Genomic DNA, 23,596 nt, shown 5'->3' with positions numbered 1-23,596 from the left:
CCAGTATGACCAAAGGGCAGAGATGATGGATGTTGTAGTTCAACAACACCTGGATGGCCACAGGTTCTCCATCCCTGGCCTATAGAATCCAGCATTCTGTTGTCACAAGAGCCAACCAGATGACCTTTGGGCAGTATGAGGGCACAACAGGACATTGCTGGTTGTCAATTTCACTACTGGCATTAAGACACATAATAAACAAGGCATTGTGAGGAAGGAGCTCACCTCCACTAGTGATCATATAATCATAGAATAGTAGAGTTGGACGGCAGCTATAAAGCCATCAAGTCCAACCCCTTGCTCAATGCAAGAATCTAAGGTACAGCACCCATGACAAGTGGCTGTCCGGTTGCCTCTTGCATGCCTCCAGTGTTGGAGAGCCCACCACCTCCCTAGGTCAGTGGTTCCATTGTCATACCGCTCTAAAGAGTCAGGAAGTTTTTCCTGATGTTCTGCTGAAATGTAGCTTTCTGTAATTGAGCCCATTATTCAGTGATCTGCACTCTGAGATGATTGAGAAGAGATCCTGGCCCTCCCCTGTGTGGCAACCTTTCAAGTCCTTGAAGAATTCTATCATATCTCCCCTCAGAGGATCTTAAAACCAGGATCCAGGTGCATCAGCTCTCTCCCCACTTCCAGTTCACAGTAGCTGATATTCACAGTTATACGTCTGGTGATGGCAGAGACAGAATACAGCCATCACGGCTAACGACCATCGATGGATTTCTCCTCCATAAATTTGTCTAATCCTCTTTTAAAGACATCCAAGTTGGTGACCATCACTGCCTCCTATGGGAGCGAATGCCATAGGTTAGCTATGTGCTGAGTGAAGGAGTCTTGTCCTTTGTGTCTCCTGAAAAAGCATCTCCCGACATTCAGCTTCATCAGCTGCCTCTGAGTTCTAGTATTAGGAGAAAAGGAAACAAATCTTCCCTCTTGCCTACACTAGGGATGGAAAGATCTGTCCGTTTTAGTTCTTTCAATTTCTCTTTTTTCCAGTCTTAAACTTGGTTCTCTGCATTTTTGCAACAATTTGATTTTAAAAACCTAATGAAAATTTAACAGCTTTTTAGTGTGAATTTCCCCTAATCAACACACTTTTTGTATGGTTTGTTCAAGGTACTCATTTTTGCAAGCATGCATGTGGTATGTTATTTTCACTCATATTGTCATTTGTATGCACACTCTCCCCAATAGATGCATTTTTTAAAACATTGGTTGGGTGGCGAACGGCATCAAAATATTTGGATAAGTGCACATTTTGAAAATGGCCGTGTTTCGGTTCTCATATGGTTTTGGAAAGGGTGAATTTGATTAGTTTGGCTTTACATGTGAACCAAACAGCGGTTTTCCTCCCTGTCTAGCCCACACACCATGCATAATTTACAGCCTCTGTCATGTGTCTTGTTAGTGGTGCAGCTAGGACTAGCCAATGTCTAGCGCCCAAAGCGCAGGATCCCCAAATGACCTCTCTGAGAATGGCACATGATGGGGGCAGTGGCAAACTGGCATCTCACCAGCATCTGGGTTGTATGGAGGTGGGAGGTGGGACTGTCCTCCTCAAAACAAGCTCAAGATTACCCCAAAGATGTTTCTTCTTCAATATATTCTAAAATGAACTTCCAGCACAATCGTGAAATGTCTACTGAAAAGTAAGTCCCATCGAGTTCCACAGTATTTGCAGGCAAATGGATATGGTATTTTAGCCTTAGTAAGGTTTATTTTTCCTCCCACACAGCCTCAGGTTTCCTATGTGAAGTAAAGACTGGGTAAAAAACACCATGTGGGAAAAGGAAGGGAAAAAATAATTTGAGAGGTTTAATTAAATTGGACAAATGAAGATCTTACTATTCAGTTTCTGGAACGGAGCAGAACTGACCTCTAGGCACAGCGATGGACCGTATAAAAAGGGGTCTCCTACACTGGGTTCTCCACAAACATCTGATACTCCAAAAGCAGCTCACTAGGAAAGCAGGTAATTTATTTGCCATTGGTGGGGTTGATGGTGGCTGAAATATCTCTTTTTTCTTTGGGTTATTAAATGGATTTTTCCTACTGAATTTGAGCTAAACTGAAATTTGCAAATCCTTCCTTGGACACAATTCTGGAGGGATGTCAAAATGAATATTTCGGTCAAGCTGTGGTGTGGGGTTCAGATGCTTCTTACAGATCCTGAGTGTTCTGCATGAGTTGGTTTCTAGTTCTGTTGAGGAAAGAGTCTGCGCAATGGGCATAACTGAAAATGTCAGGGTACTCCAAACACTTCTTAAAGAGGGAAATTTGAAGGGCCTTTTAGGAACATAGGAAGCTGTGTTATACTGAGTCAGATCGCTGGTCCATCTGGCTCAATATTGTCTACATTGACTGGCAGCATCTCTCCAGGGTTTCAGACAGGGAATCTTTCCCAGCCCTGTATGGAGATGCTGGGGGTTGAAATTGGGATCTTCTGCATGCTAAGTACACACTCTATCCTTAAGCTATGGTGCTTTCCCTATAAGACCCCAGTCCTCATGATTCTAATAGAGGGATCCTTTAATTAGAACCTTATAGCAGGTCGGTCTACCTGGGGAGGTGGTGGGCTCTCTAACACTGGAGGCCTTCAAGGCTCAGATGGACAGTCAACAGTCAAGTAACCTCTAACTTGGATTACTGCACTGAGCAGGGGGTTGGACTTGATGGCCTTATAGGCCCCTTCCAGCTCTGTGATTCTATGAATCAATACAGCTCAACATTGACTGGCAGCAGATCTACTGGGTTTCAGGCAGGGAATCTCCCCCAGCCATACTCAGAGATGATGGGGACTAAACCTGGGACTTTCTGTATGCAATGCAAATGCTTCACCAGTGAGCTGTGGCCCCTTCCTCAGCAGTTATCTGTTGGAGTATAGAATAAGGAAAGCAGTGAGCTTTGACAAGACAAGCACCATTGAATTCAGGGACACTCATTTTATTTTGCATGAAATGTTACCAAAATGGGGATTTATTGCAGAATTATGCAACAATGCCATGGCTTCTGGCCACGATGACTACATGTCTAGCGTATGCTGTCAGCGGCATCATGCCTCTGAGTGCCAGTTTCTGGTATCAGGAGTATGGAGAGAACTGTTGTGCTCCTCTCCTGCTTTTGGGCTTTCCATCCATGCTTATCCAGTGTGAGAGCGGGCTTCAGGACTACGGGGACCATTGCCCTGATCCCAAAGGCTCTTCTCATGTTCTTATGTGCAGGGTCTGCCCATATGAAATATCTCTCACAAATAGAAGCACAATAGTTGGTTTCCTTCCCTTGATCATGACTAGCGCTCTTAGGATCATGGGCTTTGAATCAGTTTTCTCTCTCTCCACCCCTCTCTCTGATGGAGATACATACCTTGCTGTCTGGCCAACCTTCCAGGGGCCACATGCCAGGGCTGTGCAAGCCAGAGACAAAAGCAGATGAAGCAATAAAGCCTTTATCTTTGTACTGCTGGCTAATTTCTGCACTCACTCACACACTCCTGTCTATCCTTGATTACGGCAAAGAAGAGGAATTATTGAGGCACACATTCCTGGAGAGACTTGGAGGGCTGCATGTGGCCCCAAGTCCTGAGGTTTCTCATCCAATATTTGTAGACGATCGTCTTGCTCTACCCAAATCTCATTGCAGATCAACCCTACCTGCTCTAAGATGGCTCTGGGGATGAGTGGCATCCAGTTGGACAACTTGTATCATCCAGTAGATGACAGCCTCTCCTTCCTTGATTTCTTCTGTCAATATCGTGGCTGCTATCCACCAGTTCAGCATCCCGGGTTTCAGTGTCCCTATGGCTATGTCCAAAAGTGGTATGGGCCCTTGATTTTCCCAGGGTGTGGCTGCGGCTATATTCCAATATGTTGCCGCCCAGGGTATCCCCAAAATAACTACTACCCTGGTTGCAGGCCATGTTAAGAACAGACACAACTTTGACAGAATATCCAGGAAAGAAGACACAAGATTTTGACCCTCAGCTCAATGGATGGACGCAATATTCAGAAGTACTGAGCGCTCCACAGACCCCACTGCCCAACCAATGGGATTTGTGAGGGCTCAGCATGACTGTTAATTCATGTGCTGCTTTGATTTATTGCTTTGGCTTCCTGATCTTTGCATGCAGGTGTCTTTTTTGGAACAGGCACCTTTTCTGCAGTCACACCCATCCCCTTGTAATCGAGCCATTTGCAATGCGCTCAGACCATCTGGCTCCCTCCTTTATTTTCTCATTAAAGTGTTCAGCATAACATAGAATAGTATGGTTTCTGTGTTTGTCCCTCTCTTGTCTCTTTTTCCTGTTTTCAAGCCTCCTTGGTAGACACAACAATACCTATCTATTAACATTGGAGGCAAATAGCCTCTGTTCATTGTTCAATAATGTTCATTACCTTGGTGTGAATTAGTGAATTAATTTTAACAACTAAACACTTTTTAAAAAGTGTTGAAATGAGTTACAAACATTTCCCTGGGTGGTGCTGCTGATGGAAGGTTGTGATGCTGCAGTTCTGAATTACAAGAATGATCCTTGATTAGAGCTGATGCCCACTTTCACCCCAGACAAAATGTGAGGTGTGTTGGGTGTGATTGGGCAGAGAATGGCAGAAGGAGGGAGGGTCTATTCAGGCAACACCTCTGAAAGAATTTTGAAGGCAATGAGAGCAATTCTGGATAATGAGCAGGATTTCTCTGTGATCTCATAAATCTTCAGATGTTGCTTGCTTCCTGTCATAAAAACTAAGTCTAATGACTTCCATTGAGGTTCATCTTAAACTGCAGTTAATGCAGAATGCTACAGCCTTATTGCTGACAGAAGTGAGATTCGGTCAACATATCAAGCCTCTGCCCAGAGATCTGAACTGGCTGTTGATTTATTACTGGGCCAAGTTCAAGATGTCACTGTCGATAGAGAAAACCCTTTACAGCTTCTGACCCAAATTATTTATGGCAGAAGTAAGCAACTTTTTATGGTCAGCAGAGCAAATCCTTCTTTTCATACCCATGCAGGACCAAATTTGACAGATGGGGGGTGCTTCCCACTTATTAATCAGCTGATATCACAGCGATGTCAGGTGATGTTGCACTTGGACATCCTGACTGTTGAGACTTCAAAGCGCAGTCAGGGGCTGTCTGAAAGCCCTTTCGTAAATAGCCGTACTCGTCTCTTTAAACCTCCAAACGTCAGAGGTTTGAAGAGCAGCACAAAGAGCATCCTTTGCAAAAAGCCTTTCAAACTGAGAGAACTTCATGATGAAATGGTTGAACAATTTGTTCTAGATAAAAAATGAATAAATATAAGGGCGATCAGGCTCAGCCAGCAAGGCCAATGGTCAGGGTGATGGGATGTGGAATCCAGCAACATCTGGAGGGCACACAACTGGAATTTGTGGACTCTGCCTCTCCTTCGCTCTGTGTCCACCATGGCAAAAGCCAGGGTCCAGTTTCTACAGTAGCCTTTCCAGATATTATGCTGCAGCGGTTACTGTTGCGGTTGTTGAATTGCTTCCTGTGAAGTGTCTGAAATCAATTTCACAATACAAATAGAACCATCTATCTGACTATATCAATCACAAATATAAAAACCATTTCAGATCAATCCATATAAGTGACAGAAATGCACATCTCCACATAGGAGACTTGTTGAAAGAGGAAAGTCTCTGTTGAAACAAAGATCCTTAGAAAGCTCAGTTTTGTTATTAGTCTCTGACAACACCCTGAGGCACCCTGAGGCGGACAGTTCTCAAAAGAAGGAAGCGCAGTCAAAACAGTGAGTCATAAGCTGTGTTAGAGCTTTTCCCTTACAATGAGAGACCAGCGTGTGGGAAAGAGGAACGGTCTCTTGGCTGCATTTGAAATGGAGCCTCCATGGACTGGGGCAGTCAGCCTGTGAAAACCAAATCCTGAGGGCCAATGACAAGGAGAACCAGAAGGGCAAGGCAGTTCCCCCTAAAAGATTTCTGGGGTCATCCACTGGATGGTTCTACTCAGCTTTCTACACCATGGACAGAAATATTGGCTGCACAGATAAGGAATTACTTGCCTTTCAAACACAAGCACACATGGTGTAGGATAGAGACCATGACGTCCTGCTTGTGAGCATCATGAAGACATTTGGCCGCCCATCTATTGGATATAGATGCTGGCATTGGAGGCTTGCCCAATAGGACAGGAGGGGACCGGCCCCATTGTTTTGCCAAATAGGCAAGAAAGACTCGGGATTTCAGAACGGCAACAAATCACACTTAGTGGAAGAAGATTAACTGTTTCATTTGGGACAGCAGTTTCTGAATTGCAGGCAAGGCACTAAAACAATAACACAGAGATTGCAGCAGCTAATGAGCACGCACACGGTCGTACGCTCGCCTTCAGTGGCTGCAAGCCCAGAAAGCAGCAACAGTGAGATCCCTGTGGCCAATTTCATATACAGCACCCACCGGTCTGTGTTGAAGCTCCCTGAACAGGAGTTTGGGACCCTTATTTATACCCAGAAAGGGCCCCTGGACATGGGCACAGCTTTGCACCTGTGACTTTAATTAGCTATACCTCGCTATACATCTCTGCTATCTGTTCGACGCCTTTTGAAAACTTTCCTCTTTCAACAAGGCTTTTAAGTTAAGACCTATCCCAGTATGTGTCTGTGTTACAATTGCTGTTAACATGTTTTTTTAAAAAAATGTTTTAACCCTTTTTAAAACATTTTTTAAAATATTTTTAACTTTGTTCTATTTTAATGAATTCTAAGATCTGTTTTTATGATGTTTTAAAGTGTTTTTAGTGCTTCTGTTTGCCGCCCTGGGTTCCTGCTGGGAGGAAGGGTGGGATATAAATTAAATAATAAATTTTGTCTCCATTTTGGTTAATGACTGCCGAGGTATTGACAATCCTTGACAAGTTCAATGTCCTCACTGTCAACTTTAAACTTACATACATCTTCTGTTGTCAGTGCTTTTGCCTTTTTGACGTTGGGCTGTAGTCCTGCTTTTGTGCTTTCCTCTTGAACTTTCATCAGCATTTGTTTCAAATCATTACTGGTTTCTGCTAATAGTATGGCATTATCTGCAATATCTTAAATTATTGATATTTCTCCCTCCAATTTTCACACCTCCTTCATCTTGGTCCAATCCCGCTTTCCGTATGACATGTTCTGTGTATAGATTAAATAAACAGGGTGATAAAATACACCCATCTCACACCCTTTCCGATGAGGAACCAATCGGTTTCTCCATATTCTGTCCTTACAGTAGCCTCTTGTCCACAGTATAGGTTGCACATCAGGACAATCAGATTCTGGGGCACCCCCATTTCTTTTAAAGCATTCCATAGTTTTTCATGATCTACACAGTCAAAGGCTTTGCTGTAATCTATAAAGCAAAGGGTGATTTTCTTCTGAAATTCCTTCCTACGTTCCATTCTTTGGAATTGGGATGAATATTGAACGCTTCCAGTCTGTGGGCCATTGTTTTCTTTTCCATATTTCTTGACAGATTTTTGTCAAACTTTGGACAGATTCAGTCTCAGGAGCTTGTAGCAACTCTATCAGTATGCCATCTGTTGCTGGTGATTTGTTTCTTCCAAGTATTTTAAGAGCAGCTTTCACTCACATTCTAAAATTGCATACAGTTCCTCCATGAATGAATCTGTCATCCTGGCATCTTTTTTATAGAGTGCTTCAGTGTACTGCTTCCATCTTCCTTTTATTTCATCTCAGTCACTCAGTGTGTTCCCCTGTTGATTTTTCAACATCCCTACTTTTGATTTAAATTTTCCTTTCCTTTCTCTAATCTTTTGGAATAGGGCTCTTGGATTAGATGGACCCATATATCCAAGGGGGATAGGCCTTTATTTGGACATTTTATGAATGTTCCGGATATTTGAGGCATGGAGAGTTGTGAGAAGAGAAGAGCCTTTTCAGTAGTGGTTCCCTGACTGCCCCTTACTTCCATATCTTTTTGGCAATACCACCTGGGAGACCAGGCTTCCAATCCCAATTCAGCCATGAAGCTTCCTGGGTAGCCTTTTGTCTCTCAACCTAACCTACCTCACAAGATTGTGGTGAGCATGAAATGGAGACAGAGAGAGCCATGAACAACACCCTGATTGCCCAGCAAAGGTTGGGAAAGGGGCATTTTGCTACCTATCTCAAATTCCAGAGGGACTTTCCCTACAGATTGCAGCCTCCACATCTGTCCCCTCTTCCTACGCCCCATGTGTGTGTTTGTGTGTGTGTTTGTGTGTGTGTGTGTGTGTGTGTTTTAGAAGCCACCTTCTGGTCCTCCCTGCCCTGCTGCACATGACGGAGGCTTAGTCTGCAACACAAAGCCCATAGAGACGGACAACTAATCTGTCTTTCCAAACTGTGCTGAACACAACCTGCCCCTCTCCTCTTACGCCATGAGTGCTTGCTTCTTGGTGTGTGTGTTGTGTGTTTCTCTCTCTGTGTGTGTGTTAGTTTAGTGGTTAAAATTAATTCACTGATTCAAGCCAAGAAATGCACATTGTTCCTGAGCTATTCGCCCCTGATGTTAATAGACATGTATTGTTGCAACTTCCAAGGAGGCTTCCTAATGGGAAAGAGAGAAAGAACAGGGAGGAACACAGAAATGGAAGTGTTCTATGATATGCTGAACGCTTTAATGAGAATATAAAGGACGGAGCCAGAGGGTCCAAGCACACCGCAAATGGCTCGATTACAAGGGGATGGGAGTGATTTCAGAAAAGGAGCCTGTTCCAAAAAAGATGCCTGCAAGCAAAGATTGGGAAGCCAAAGCAATAAAGTCAAAGCACCATATGAATGAACAGACATGCTGAGCCCTCACAAATCCCATTGGTTGTGCAGTGGGGTCTGTGGAGCGCTCAGCACTTCCGAATGTTGTGTCGAGGGTCAGAATCGTGTGCCTTCTTTCCTGGATGTTCTGTCAAAGTTGTGTCTGGACTTAACATGGCCGGCAACCAGGGTAGTAGTTATTCTGGCGATAACAGGGGCGACACAATGGGATATAGCCGTAGCCACACCCTTTGATATAGACGGGGCACCATGTTACGACACAGCCAGGCGGACACCGAATGCTTTTTTGCCGTTGCGGTGGATAGCAGTCAGGATATTGACAGAAGGAATCAAGGGAGGAGAGGCTGTCATCTGCTGGATGATACAAGTTGTCCAACTGGATGCCATTCATCCCCAGAGCCATCTTAGAACAGGTAGGGTAGATCTGAAATGAGATTTGGGTAGAGCAAGATGGTCATCTACAAATACTGGAGATACAGAGAGAGCCATGAACAATGCCCTGATTTCCCAGCAAGGTTGGGAAAGGTGCATTTTGCTATCTATCTCAAATTCCAGAGGGACTTTCCCTACAGATTGCAGCCTCCACATCTGTGTCCGTCAATCTTACCGCTTGTTTGCCTGGATGGAGGATAGAGAGGGGTGTTTGAGAGAGTGCAGGGATTAGCTGACAGTACAAAGGCAAAACTCCCATTTGTTGCTCCATCTGCTTTTGTCTCTGGCTTACACACCCCTGGCATGTGGCCCCTGGAAGGCTGGCCAGAAAGCAAGGTATGTCTCTCCATCAGAGAGAGGGGTGGAGAGAGAGAAAACTGGTTGAAAGCCCTTCATCCGAAGAGTGCTAGAAGGGCACAGGAAGGAAGCAAACTATTGTGCTTCAACATATGCAGATATTTCATATGGGCAGACCTTCCACCTAAGAACACGAGGAGAGCCTCTGGGATCAGGCCAAGGGATCCCCTAGTCCTGGAGCCCATTTTCAGAGTGGATAAGCAGATGCCCCAATGGAAATCCCAAAAGCAAGAGATGAACATGACAGTTCCCCCCATACTTCTGATACCCAGCAAGTTGAATTCAGAGGCATGCTTCCTTTCCAACCATACACCAGCCATATAGCCATTGTGGCTACAAGCCAGAGCATTGTTGCATAATTCTGCAATAAATTCCCATTTTGGTTATATTCCATGCAAAAAGTGAGTGCCCTGTGAATGCCATGTTGCTTCTCTTCCCAAAGGTCATTGCTTTCCTTATCCTGTATCTACTCCAACATATACACCCACTATGTATCCCCTTGAGGAAGGGACCAGAGCTCACTGGTAGAGCTCTGCTGTGCAAAGCAAAGGTCCGTGGTTAAGTCATTGGCATCTCCGAGTACAGCTGGGGAGATTCCCTGCCTGAAACCCCGGAGAGCTGGTGCCAGCCAATGTCGGCAATACCGAGCTACAAGGACCAATGGACTCACTTCCTAGAAGGTCGCATCCTATGTTCCCATTAAATCATCCCTCTCTACAGAATCATGAGGACTGGGGTCTTTTAGGGGAAAGGACCATAGCTTAGGGATAGAGTGTGTACTTAGTGTGCAGAAGATCCCAGGTTCAACCCCCAGCATTTCACACTGGCCATGGAAAGACTCCCAGTCTGAAACCCTGGAGAGATGCTGCCAGTCAGTGTAGACAATCCTGAACTAGATGAACCTGCAATCTGACTCAGTATAACACAGCTTCCTTTGTTCCTAAAGGACCCTCCAAATTCCCCTCTTGAAGAAACGTTTGGAGTCCTCAGACATTTTCAGCTGCACCCATTGCACAGACTCTTTCCTCCACAGGACTAGAACCCAGCCCATGCAGAACACTCAGCATCAGAAAGATTCGTTTGAACCTCACATCACAGCTTGACTGAAATATTCATTTGGACATCCCTCCAGAATTTCAGTTTAGTTCAAATTCAGTAGGAAAAATCCACTTAAGAACCCTCAGAGAAAAGAGAGCTTTCAGCCACCATCAACCCCAGAAACGAGAAAGAAATTACCTGCTTTCCTGGTGGATCTGATGAGATGCTTTCAGAGTATCCGATGCTTGTGGAGTAACCCACAATGGGAGAGGCCTTTTTATACAGTCTGTCGATGTGCCTAGAGGAGGTCCTCCTCAGTTCCAGCAATTAACAAATTAACAAATGCATAGACAGGTTTTTATTTTTCTAATGTTTAATTAAAACTCTCTAATTATATTTTTTTCCTTTCTTCTCTCACATGCTATTTTTCACCCAGCCTTCACGCTACGCGGAAAGAAGGTGAACACTTGAGGCTGTGTGGGAGAGAAAATAGAGCTTATTAAGGCTAAAATGCCATACCCACTTGCCTGCAAGTACCATGGAACTCGATGGGACTTACTTTTCAGTAGACATTGCAGGATCCTGCAGGAAGTCCATTTGAGAACATATTGAAGAAGAAATGTCTTTGGGGTAAACCAGATACTTTTTGGAGGAGGACCATTCCATCGCCCACCTCCATGCAACCCAGATGTTGGAGAGATGCCAGATTGCCACTACCCCCATCATGTGCCACACTCAGGGAGGTCATTTAGGGCTTTGGGCCCTAGACGTCAGCCAGTCCTAGCCACTCCACTGACCAGGCACCTGAGAAAGGCTCCAAATTTCTGCATGATGTGTGGGCTAGAGAGGGAGGAAAAGTTTGGTTCGGTTCACACTTAAAGCCAAACAGATCAAATTCACCCTTTCCAAAACTATGCGAGAACCCAAACAAGGCCATTCTTTAAAACTTATCCAAATATTGTGATGCAGTTCTGCAACCGACCAATGTTTTTAAAAACGCATCTATTAGGGGAGAGTGGGCATATAAATGACAATATAAATGACAATAACAGCCATTCTTCTATATTTGCACTTATTCAGATGTCCACCAATGTCTACAAAAATCCATACGTAAGGGAAAATGTCCATAAAAGTGAGCATATGAATGAAAACCACATATAAACATGTATTCTACTATGAGAACTGGCTTGCAAATATATGTGAGTTAAAACTGCCTATTGACAGTTGTTTCCATCCCTGTTCTGGGGATTCCTGCAAGCAGGATCCAGGTGAACAGCTCTTTCTCTCCTTCCAATGACGGTAGGGACAATATACAGCCATCATGGCTAACAACCATCCATCGTCTTCTCCTCCATACATTTGTCTAATCCTCTTTTAAAGACATCCCAGTTAGTGACCATCACTGCCTCCTGTGGGAGCAAATGTGATAGTTTAGCTATGTGCTGAGTGAAGGAGTCTTGTCCTTTGTCTCTCCTGAGAAAGCATCTCCCAACATTCAGCTTCATCAGCTGCCTCTGAGTTCTAGTATTAGGAGAAAAGGAAACAAATCTTCCCTCTTGCCTACACTAGGGATGGAAAGATCTGTCAGTTTTAGTTCTTTCAACTCATTTCTCCAATATTACATTTGCTTCTCCACATTTCTACAATTTGATTTTTTTTTAAAGCCCATGAAAATGTATTAGCATTTTAACTGTAAATTTCTCCTGATAAACACAATTTTATATGACGTTTTAACCAACGAACCCATTTTTGCAAGCATGCATGTTGTATGTTATTTTTTACTGATATTGTCATTTATATGCACAGTTTCCCTTAATAGCTGCATCGTTGAAAATATTGTTTGGTTGGCAAACTGCATCACAATTGCATCAAACCAGGGCTGAAGAATCCACACTTAAGACAAGCATCCCAAGACTGGAGAAGGACAATTGTGCGATTTGGAGTCTCCCAATGGCAACATTTTTGTAAGGGGAGAATCTGCATGGAGGCCTGACTGATCCTGAACCCTTAGCAGAAGATGAAGCAGTCAGTGCATCCTGGAAGTGTAAGCATGCCAAAGTGATGTCTCTTTTTATTTCTGCTTTATCAGATGAGGCACTAAATATTTGCATGGACTGTAGGAATGCTAAAGAAATATGGGAAACATTTGAAAGCGTGTATCAGAGAAAATCTAAACATCATGTGATGTTTCTCTGTAAATTACTGTACTATCTGACAGAGAGGATCTGAATCCACATCTGTAGAGATTTACAAGTCTGCTCGAAGAATTAGAAAGCTGTTGGAGATCTTTAGATGAAGATTTACAAGAAGCAATACTCCTGGCCTTTCTGAATGAACACCGTTATATGACTTCTTGCATACTTCAACAGACAGATTAGAATTTGGAACAGATTATGGCATATCTGAAAGATCAGGATTATAAAGAGAGACGTGAACAAGCTGTGTCTAAAAAAGAAGATTTTACGGTGGGCAGAAACAACAGCCAATGATAGCAAAATGAGTCATGTCCCGAAGCCACAGCAGGGTACAGACAAAGAAAGGAAGAGTTGCTTCAAATGCAAATCTCCTAATCACCTTCAAAGAGATTACCCTAGAAGGGAGACAGGAGAAAGAGTTGAATTGAAACAGAAGCAATCTGAAAGAAAAACAAATAGCCGAACTAAAGTGAAGCATTCCAGTTACCATGTATCGGATGGAAAGAATGGAAAGAATGATGATTATGAATCCAGATTTTTAATCATTACTGAGGTTACCACACATTTAATAAATAATAAAAATGGGGTTAAGAACTTTAGCCCCCATACACAGAACATAATTACAGCATCAGGAGATGTTTTCTGTTCTCAAGGAACAGGCACTGTGGAGCTAATTTGCGAAAGGCCTACGGGCACCAGAGAGCTTGAAAAATTGTGTATTTGTTCCAGCATTTAAAGATAATTTAATAAGTGCCACTAAAATAATGGAGCTTGGAAGTGAACTTTTTTTAAGTGACAAAATGCGCCATCTTTTAGACCGACAAGTGTGTTATATTGAAAAATTGAAAAAAATGGCCTTTTGCATTTGGAATATTTTGAAACTATGCATGCAAACACAGCCAAAGAAACGGTGATTCTGGATGTTTACACATTTGGCATCAAACAATGCCAGCTTAGCCAGAAACAATGCTCCAGAGAAGGAAAATTTGGCTAGAGGCATTAAAAGGACTCCTATTCCCCTGACAAAGCTCCAGGGCCAGAGGGGTTGACTAGTCAGCCCCTCCTCTGGGTATTGTCACTCTGTGAGAGGAATAGGGTGTCTCCAAACAACTCTTAGCACCCTTCAGAAACTACACTTCTCAGGATTCTTTGGGGGAAGCCATGACTATCTAAAGTGGAATAAAGGTCTAGTGTGGAAGACAGCTTTGGTTTAAATTTGAGTGAAAAAATACATGTGCCTGCTGTAGAATAAAGAGGTGGGGGAAACCCTGAGAAACAATGATACTGTTCACAATGTTTTCCTTTTGGAAAGGAAAGAGGCTTTCCCTCAGCCCTTTGCCCACAGATCGGTCTGTGAAAGACCAACCCAAATTGTGTTTGCATTTTTACAAATTTGTAGGGCTTTACAATATCTCCAAAAGATCAGATCTCCTGCTCCCCTAGTGCATTCACTACAGCTGCCCAATTTCCCTGCTTTTTAAAGTTTGATAGAAATATTTGTTGGGTATAGGTACATTCTTAAACAGCACAATTTTTTTCCTAATGAATAAATTGACAGTGCAGATCTCAGAAGAGAGGCATAATATGATGATCAAATCTCACTTACATCAGCAATCATGCTGCAGCATTCTGCATTGACTGCAGTTTCCAGACCAATGTCAATAAAAGTCTAATAACTTCTTCTTTTTAATTACAGGAAGTAACACCCCACCCTTCCAGTTTTTTTCTAGTTGGCAAAAACAACAAAAGCCCAAAGGGACATCCATAACAGGTGTCCTAGTTTTATTACCACTGCACTGAGACAGGTTCTGAAACAGTGTCATTGGGCAAAGCACTTGCCCCTTCAGCCATATTACACTGGAAGGAGATGGAACAATAAAGAAGCACATATTCTTCCAAAAATGTTGCCATTGGGAGACTCCAAATCGCACAATTGTCCTTCTCCAGTCTTGGGATGCTTGTCTTAAGTGTGGATTCTTCAGCCCTGGTTTGATGCAATTGTGATGCAGTTTGCCAACCAAACAATATTTTCAACGATGCAGCTATTAAGGGAAACTGTGCATATAAATGACAATATCAGTAAAAAATAACATACAACATGCATGCTTGCAAAAATGGGTTCGTTGGTTAAAACGTCATATAAAATTGTGTTTATTAGGAGAAATTTACAGTTAAAATGCTAATACATTTTCATGGGCTTTTAAAAAAATCAAATTGTAGAAATGTGGAGAAACAAATGTAATATTGGAGAAATGAGTTGAAAGAACTGAAACGGACAGATCTTTCCATCCCTAGTGTAGACAAGAGGGAAGATTCGTTTCCTTTTCTCCTAATACTAGAACTCAGAGGCAGCTGATGAAGCTGAATGTTGGGAGATGCTTTCTCAGGAGAGACAAAGGACAAGACTCCTTCACTCAGCACATAGCTAAACTATCACATTTGCTCCCACAGGAGGCAGTGATGGTCACCAACAGGGATGTCTTTAAAAGAGGATTAGACAAATGTATGGAGGAGAAGACGATGGATGGTTGTTAGCCATGATGGCTGTATATTGTCCCTACCGTCATTGGAAGGAGAGAAAGAGCTGTTCACCTGGATCCTGCTTGCAGGAATCCCCAGAACAGGGATGGAAACAACTGTCAATAGGCAGTTTTAACTCACATATATTTGCAAGCCAGTTCTCATAGTAGAATACATGTTTATATGTGGTTTTCATTCATATGCTCACTTTGATGGACATTTTCCCTTACGTATGGATTTTTGTAGACATTGGTGGACATCTGAATAAGTGCAAATATAGAAGAATGGCTGTTATTGTCATTTATATTGTCATTTATATGCCCACTCTCCCCTAATAGATGTGTTTTTAAAAACATTGGTCGGTTGCAGAACTGCATCACAATATTTGGATAAGTTTTAAAGAATGGCCTTGTTTGGGTTCTCGTATAGTTTTGGAAAGGGTGAATTTGATCTGTTTGGCTTTAAGTGTGAACCGAACCAAATTTTTTCTCCCTCTCTAGCCCACACATCATGCAGAAATTTGGAGCCTTTCTCAGGTGCCTGGTCAGTGGAGTGGCTAGGACTGGCTGACGTCTAGGGCCCAAAGCCCTAAATGACCTCCCTGAGTGTGGCACATGATGGGGGTAGTGGCAATCTGGCATCTCTCCAACATCTGGGTTGCATGGAGGTGGGCGATGGAATGGTCCTCCTCCAAAAAGTATCTGGTTTACCCCAAAGACATTTCTTCTTCAATATGTTCTCAAATGGACTTCCTGCAGGATCCTGCAATGTCTACTGAAAAGTAAGTCCCATCGAGTTCCATGGTACTTGCAGGCAAGTGGGTATGGCATTTTAGCCTTAATAAGCTCTATTTTCTCTCCCACACAGCCTCAAGTGTTCACCTTCTTTCCGCGTAGCGTGAAGGCTGGGTGAAAAATAGCATGTGAGAGAAGAAAGGAAAAAAATATAATTAGAGAGTTTTAATTAAACATTAGAAAAATAAAAACCTGTCTATGCATTTGTTAATTTGTTAATTGCTGGAACTGAGGAGGACCTCCTCTAGGCACATCGACAGACTGTATAAAAAGGCCTCTCCCATTGTGGGTTACTCCACAAGCATCGGATACTCTGAAAGCATCTCATCAGATCCACCAGGAAAGCAGGTAATTTCTTTCTCGTTTCTGGGGTTGATGGTGGCTGAAAGCTCTCTTTTCTCTGAGGGTTCTTAAGTGGATTTTTCCTACTGAATTTGAACTAAACTGAAATTCTGGAGGGATGTCCAAATGAATATTTCAGTCAAGCTGTGATGTGAGGTTCAAACGAATCTTTCTGATGCTGAGTGTTCTGCATGGGCTGGGTTCTAGTCCTGTGGAGGAAAGAGTCTGTGCAATGGGTGCAGCTGAAAATGTCTGAGGACTCCAAACGTTTCTTCAAGAGGGGAATTTGGAGGGTCCTTTAGGAACAAAGGAAGCTGTGTTATACTGAGTCAGATTGCAGGTTCATCTAGTTCAGGATTGTCTACACTGACTGGCAGCATCTCTCCAGGGTTTCAGACTGGGAGTCTTTCCATGGCCAGTGTGAAATGCTGGGGGTTGAACCTGGGATCTTCTGCACACTAAGTACACACTCTATCCCTAAGCTATGGTCCTTTCCCCTAAAAGACCCCAGTCCTCATGATTCTGTAGAGAGGGATGATTTAATGGGAACATAGGATGCGACCTTCTAGGAAGTGAGTCCATTGGTCCTTGTAGCTCGGTATTGCCGACATTGGCTGGCACCAGCTCTCCGGGGTTTCAGGCAGGGAATCTCCCCAGCTGTACTCGGAGATGCCAATGACTTAACCACGGACCTTTGCTTTGCACAGCAGAGCTCTACCAGTGAGCTCTGGTCCCTTCCTCAAGGGGATACATAGTGGGTGTATATGTTGGAGTAGATACAGGATAAGGAAAGCAATGACCTTTGGGAAGAGAAGCAACATGGCATTCACAGGGCACTCACTTTTTGCATGGAATATAACCAAAATGGGAATTTATTGCAGAATTATGCAACAATGCTCTGGCTTGTAGCCACAATGGCTATATGGCTGGTGTATGGTTGGAAAGGAAGCATGCCTCTGAATTCAACTTGCTGGGTATCAGAAGTATGGGGGGAACTGTCATGTTCATCTCTTGCTTTTGGGATTTCCATTGGGGCATCTGCTTATCCACTCTGAAAATGGGCTCCAGGACTAGGGGATCCCTTGGCCTGATCCCAGAGGCTCTCCTCGTGTTCTTAGGTGGAAGGTCTGCCCATATGAAATATCTGCATATGTTGAAGCACAATAGTTTGCTTCCTTCCTGTGCCCTTCTAGCACTCTTCGGATGAAGGGCTTTCAACCAGTTTTCTCTCTCTCCACCCCTCTCTCTGATGGAGAGACATACCTTGCTTTCTGGCCAGCCTTCCAGGGGCCACATGCCAGGGGTGTGTAAGCCAGAGACAAAAGCAGATGGAGCAACAAATGGGAGTTTTGCCTTTGTACTGTCAGCTAATCCCTGCACTCTCTCAAACACCCCTCTCTATCCTCCATCCAGGCAAACAAGCGGTAAGATTGACGGACACAGATGTGGAGGCTGCAATCTGTAGGGAAAGTCCCTCTGGAATTTGAGATAGATAGCAAAATGCACCTTTCCCAACCTTGCTGGGAAATCAGGGCATTGTTCATGGCTCTCTCTGTATCTCCAGTATTTGTAGATGACCATCTTGCTCTACCCAAATCTCATTTCAGATCTACCCTACCTGTTCTAAGATGGCTCTGGGGATGAATGGCATCCAGTTGGACAACTTGTATCATCCAGCAGATGACAGCCTCTCCTCCCTTGATTCCTTCTGTCAATATCCTGACTGCTATCCACCGCAACGGCAAAAAAGCATTCGGTGTCCGCCTGGCTGTGTCGTAACATGGTGCCCCATCTATATCAAAGGGTGTGGCTACGGCTATATCCCATTGTGTCGCCCCTGTTATCGCCAAAATAACTACTACCCTGGTTGCCGGCCATGTTAAGTCCAGACACAACTTTGACAGAACATCCAGGAAAGAAGGCACACGATTCTGACCCTCGACACAACATTCGGAAGTGCTGAGCGCTCCACAGACCCCACTGCACAACCAATGGGATTTGTGAGGGCTCAGCATGTCTGTTCATTCATATGGTGCTTTGACTTTATTGCTTTGGCTTCCCAATCTTTGCTTGCAGGCATCTTTTTTGGAACAGGCTCCTTTTCTGAAATCACTCCCATCCCCTTGTAATCGAGCCATTTGTGGTGTGCTTGGACCCTCTGGCTCCGTCCTTTATATTCTCATTAAAGCGTTCAGCATATCATAGAACACTTCCGTTTCTGTGTTCCTCCCTGTTCTTTCTCTCTTTCCCATTAGGAAGCCTCCTTGGAAGTTGCAACAATACATGTCTATTAACATCAGGGGCGAATAGCTCAGGAACAATGTGCATTTCTTGGCTTGAATCAGTGAATTAATTTTAACCACTAAACTAACACACACACACAGAGAGAAACACACAACACACACACCAAGAAGCAAGCACTCATGGCGTAAGAGGAGAGGGGCAGGTTGTGTTCAGCACAGTTTGGAAAGACAGATTAGTTGTCCGTCTCTATGGGCTTTGTGTTGCAGACTAAGCCTCCGTCATGTGCAGCAGGGCAGGGAGGACCAGAAGGTGGCTTCTAAAACACACACACACACACACACACAAACACACACACAAACACACACATGGGGCGTAGGAAGAGGGGACAGATGTGGAGGCTGCAATCTGTAGGGAAAGTCCCTCTGGAATTTGAGATAGGTAGCAAAATGCCCCTTTCCCAACCTTTGCTGGGCAATCAGGGTGTTGTTCATGGCTCTCTCTGTCTCCATTTCATGCTCACCACAATCTTGTGAGGTAGGTTAGGTTGAGAGACAAAAGGCTACCCAGGAAGCTTCATGGCTGAATTGGGATTGGAAGCCTGGTCTCCCAGGTGGTGTTGCCAAAAAGATATGGAAGTAAGGGGCAGTCAGGGAACCACTACTGAAAAGGCTCTTCTCTTCTCACAACTCTCCATGCCTCAAATATCCGGAACATTCATAAAATGTCCAAATAAAGGCCTATCCCCCTTGGATATATGGGTCCATCTAATCCAAGAGCCCTATTCCAAAAGATTAGAGAAAGGAAAGGAAAATTTAAATCAAAAGTAGGGATGTTGAAAAATCAACAGGGGAACACACTGAGTGACTGAGATGAAATAAAAGGAAGATGGAAGCAGTACACTGAAGCACTCTATAAAAAAGATGCCAGGATGACAGATTCATTCATGGAGGAACTGTATGCAATTTTAGAATGTGAGTGAAAGCTGCTCTTAAAATACTTGGAAGAAACAAATCACCGCAACAGATGGCATACTGATAGAGTTGCTACAAGCTCCTGAGACTGAATCTGTCCAAAGTTTGACAAAAATCTGTCAAGAAATATGGAAAAGAAAACAATGGCCCACAGACTGGAAGCGTTCAATATTCATCCCAATTCCAAAGAATGGAACGTAGGAAGGAATTTCAGAAGAAAATCACCCTTTGCTTTATAGATTACAGCAAAGCCTTTGACTGTGTAGATCATGAAAAACTATGGAATGCTTTAAAAGAAATGGGGGTGCCCCAGAATCTGATTGTCCTGATGTGCAACCTATACTGTGGACAAGAGGCTACTGTAAGGACAGAATATGGAGAAACCGATTGGTTCCTCATCGGAAAGGGTGTGAGATGGGTGTATTTTATCACCCTGTTTATTTAATCTATACACAGAACATGTCATACGGAAAGCGGGATTGGACCAAGATGAAGGAGGTGTGAAAATTGGAGGGAGAAATATCAATAATTTAAGATATTGCAGATAATGCCATACTATTAGCAGAAACCAGTAATGATTTGAAACAAATGCTGATGAAAGTTCAAGAGGAAAGCACAAAAGCAGGACTACAGCCCAACGTCAAAAAGGCAAAAGCACTGACAACAGAAGATGTATGTAAGTTTAAAGTTGACAGTGAGGACATTGAACTTGTCAAGGATTGTCAATACCTCGGCAGTCATTAACCAAAATGGAGACAAAATTTATTATTTAATTTATATCCCACCCTTCCTCCCAGCAGGAACCCAGGGCGGCAAACAGAAGCACTAAAAACACTTTAAAACATCATAAAAACAGATCTTAGAATTCATTAAAATAGAACAAAGTTAAAAATATTTTAAAAAATGTTTTAAAAAGGGTAAAAACATTTTTTTAAAAAAACATGTTAACAGCAATTGTAACACAGACACATACTGGGATAGGTCTTAACTTAAAAGCCTTGTTGAAAGAGGAAAGTTTTCAAAAGGCGTCGAACAGATAGCAGAGATGTATAGCGAGGTATAGCTAATTAAAGTCACAGGTGCAAAGCTGTGCCCATGTCCAGGGGCCCTTTCTGGGTATAAATAAGGGTCCCAAACTCCTGTTCAGGGAGCTTCAACACAGACCGGTGGGTGCTGTATATGAAATTGGCCACAGGGATCTCACTGTTGCTGCTTTCTGGGCTTGCAGCCACTGAAGGCGAGCGTACGACCGTGTGCGTGCTCATTAGCTGCTGCAATCTCTGTGTTATTGTTTTAGTGCCTTGCCTGCAATTCAGAAACTGCTGTCCCAAATGAAACAGTTAATCTTCTTCCACTAAGTGTGATTTGTTGCCGTTCTGAAATCCCGAGTCTTTCTTGCCTATTTGGCAAAACAATGGGGCCGGTCCCCTCCTGTCCTATTGGGCAAGCCTCCAATGCCAGCATCTATATCCAATAGATGGGCGGCCAAATGTCTTCATGATGCTCACAAGCAGGACGTCATGGTCTCTATCCTACACCATGTGTGCTTGTGTTTGAAAGGCAAGTAATTCCTTATCTGTGCAGCCAATATTTCTGTCCATGGTGTAGAAAGCTGAGTAGAACCATCCAGTGGATGACCCCAGAAATCTTTTAGGGGGAACTGCCTTGCCCTTCTGGTTCTCCTTGTCATTGGCCCTCAGGATTTGGTTTTCACAGGCTGACTGCCCCAGTCCATGGAGGCTCCATTTCAAATGCAGCCAAGAGACTGTTCCTCTTTCCCACACGCTGGTCTCTCATTGTAAGGGAAAAGCTCTAACACAGCTTATGACTCACTGTTTTGACTGCGCTTCCTTCTTTTGAGAACTGTCCGCCTCAGGGTGCCTCAGGGTGTTGTCAGAGACTAATAACAAAACTGAGCTTTCTAAGGATCTTTGTTTCAACAGAGACTTTCCTCTTTCAACAAGTCTCCTATGTGGAGATGTGCATTTCTGTCACTTATATGGATTGATCTGAAATGGTTTTTATATTTGTGATTGATATAGACAGATAGATGGTTCTATTTGTATTGTGAAATTGATTTCAGACACTTCTCAGGAAGCAATTCAACAACCGCAACAGTAACCGCTGCAGCATAATATCTGGAAAGGCTACTGTAGAAACTGGACCCTGCTGGACCCTGGCTTTTGCCATGGTGGACACAGAGCGAAGGAGAGGCAGAGTCCACAAATTCCAGTTGTGTGCCCTCCAGATGTTGCTGGATTCCACATCCCATCACCCTGACCATTGGCCTTGCTGGCTGAGCCTGATCACCCTTATATTTATTTATTTTTTATCTAGAACAAATTGTTCAACCATTTCATCATGAAGTTCTCTCAGTTTGAAAGGCTTTTTGCAAAGGATGCTCTTTGTGCTGCTCTTCAAACCTCTGATGTTTGGAGGTTTAAAGAGACGAGTACGGCTATTTACGAAAGGGCTTTCAGACAGACCCTGACTGCGCTTTGAAGTCTGAACAGTCAGGACGTCCAAGTGCAATATCACTTGACATCACTGTGATATCAGATGATTTACATCCATGTATATGGATATTGTTCAAGTATTTTGCTTTCTAAATTAATTTGATTTTTTATTGTAACTTTGTGTATTCCATTGTAAACTGCATTGAGATCTTTCAGATAGTAAGCAGTCTATAAATGCAAATATAAAATAAATAAATAAATAAATAATTGGGAAGTATCCCCGACCTGTCACATTTGATCCTGTGTGGGTATGGAAAGAAAGATGTGCCCTGCTGACCAGGAAAAGTTTCTTACATCTGCCATAAATTTGGCCAAGCTGTTAAGCGCTTTATATGTCAACAGTAAAATCTTGAACTTGGCCCAGTAATAAATCAACAGCCAGTTCTGATCTCTGGGCAGAGACTTGCTATGTTGACCGAATCTCACCATCAGCAATCAGGCCACAGCATTCTGCATGAACTGCAGTTTCCAGACCAACCTCAGTGGAAGTCTAATAACTTCCTTGGTTTTTATCACAGGAAGCAACACCCCAGATTTCCAGTTTTTTTCAGGAAGTAATGTCATTTAACTAGTGGGCAAAAAAAAAAAGAGAAGAAGCCCAAAGGGACATCCATAAAAGGTATCCCTGTTTAATGATGCCTGCACGGAGACAGGTTCTGCAACAGTGTCATTGGGCGAAGCACTTGCCCCTTCAGACATGTTATACTGGAAGGAGATGTAGTGACAAAGAAGCAGATATTCTTTACGACAATTGCAGCAGTTAGAAATAATTGTGGGGATGGTTGATCTTATCATAGGAGATTTATCAGAACAGATGGGGTGAGGGATCTCTAATGAAGCACACCTACTTGTGCCCTTTAATCAAGACTCATTTGCAGCATGGAAACACCTATGTCTAAAAGTTTGATGACCAGCATGAAATTTATGAAAATCCATGAGTTCACAGAGAAACCCTGCTGATTATCCAAAATTTGTCCAATTCTCTTCAAAATTCTTTCAGAGGTGTTGCCTGAACAGACCCCCTCCTTCTCCAGCCATTCTCTGCCCAATCATACCCAAACACACCTCATATTTTGTTTGGAGTGAGATTGGGCATCAGCTCTAATTAAGAATCATGATCATTATTGTAGTTCAGAACTACAGCATCACAACCTACCATCAGCAGCACCATCCAGAGAAATGTTTGTAACTCATTTCAAAACAATTTTTAAATGGGTCAGTCTATTTGCCCATCTGAAGTCCTGTCTGAGGGGTGAGGAGCTGCTGTGAGCCTTCAGATCTTGTTGGACTTCACATCCCACCAGCCTTAGCCAGTATGACCAAAGGGCAGAGATGATGGATGTGGAAGTCGAGAAGCACCTGGATGGCCACAAGTTCTCCATCCCTGGCCTATAGAGTC

General features: G+C 43.3%; 2 long non-coding RNA genes across 2 annotated transcripts; one reads left to right on the top strand and one right to left on the bottom strand.

Annotated features, from left to right (window-relative positions):
• Positions 1 to 8,604: 8,604 nt before the first annotated feature.
• LOC133374904 (uncharacterized) lies at positions 8,605 to 10,868 on the bottom strand. Its single transcript, XR_009760014.1, has 2 exons — positions 10,814 to 10,868; positions 8,605 to 9,212 (listed from the first exon to the last, which is right to left on the bottom strand). It is a non-coding gene; the product is annotated as an uncharacterized LOC133374904 (long non-coding RNA).
• A 5,549-nt stretch (positions 10,869 to 16,417) lies between these two features.
• Positions 16,418 to 18,673, top strand: LOC133375084 (uncharacterized). The gene is made up of 2 exons (XR_009760069.1): positions 16,418 to 16,472; positions 18,074 to 18,673. It is a non-coding gene; the product is annotated as an uncharacterized LOC133375084 (long non-coding RNA).
• The last annotated feature ends 4,923 nt before the right edge of the window (positions 18,674 to 23,596 follow it).

Source organism: Rhineura floridana, chromosome 22, assembly GCF_030035675.1.
Source record: "Rhineura floridana isolate rRhiFlo1 chromosome 22, rRhiFlo1.hap2, whole genome shotgun sequence".
NCBI lineage: Eukaryota > Metazoa > Chordata > Lepidosauria > Squamata > Rhineuridae > Rhineura > Rhineura floridana.
This window is presented reverse-complemented; position numbering and strand designations above follow the sequence as displayed.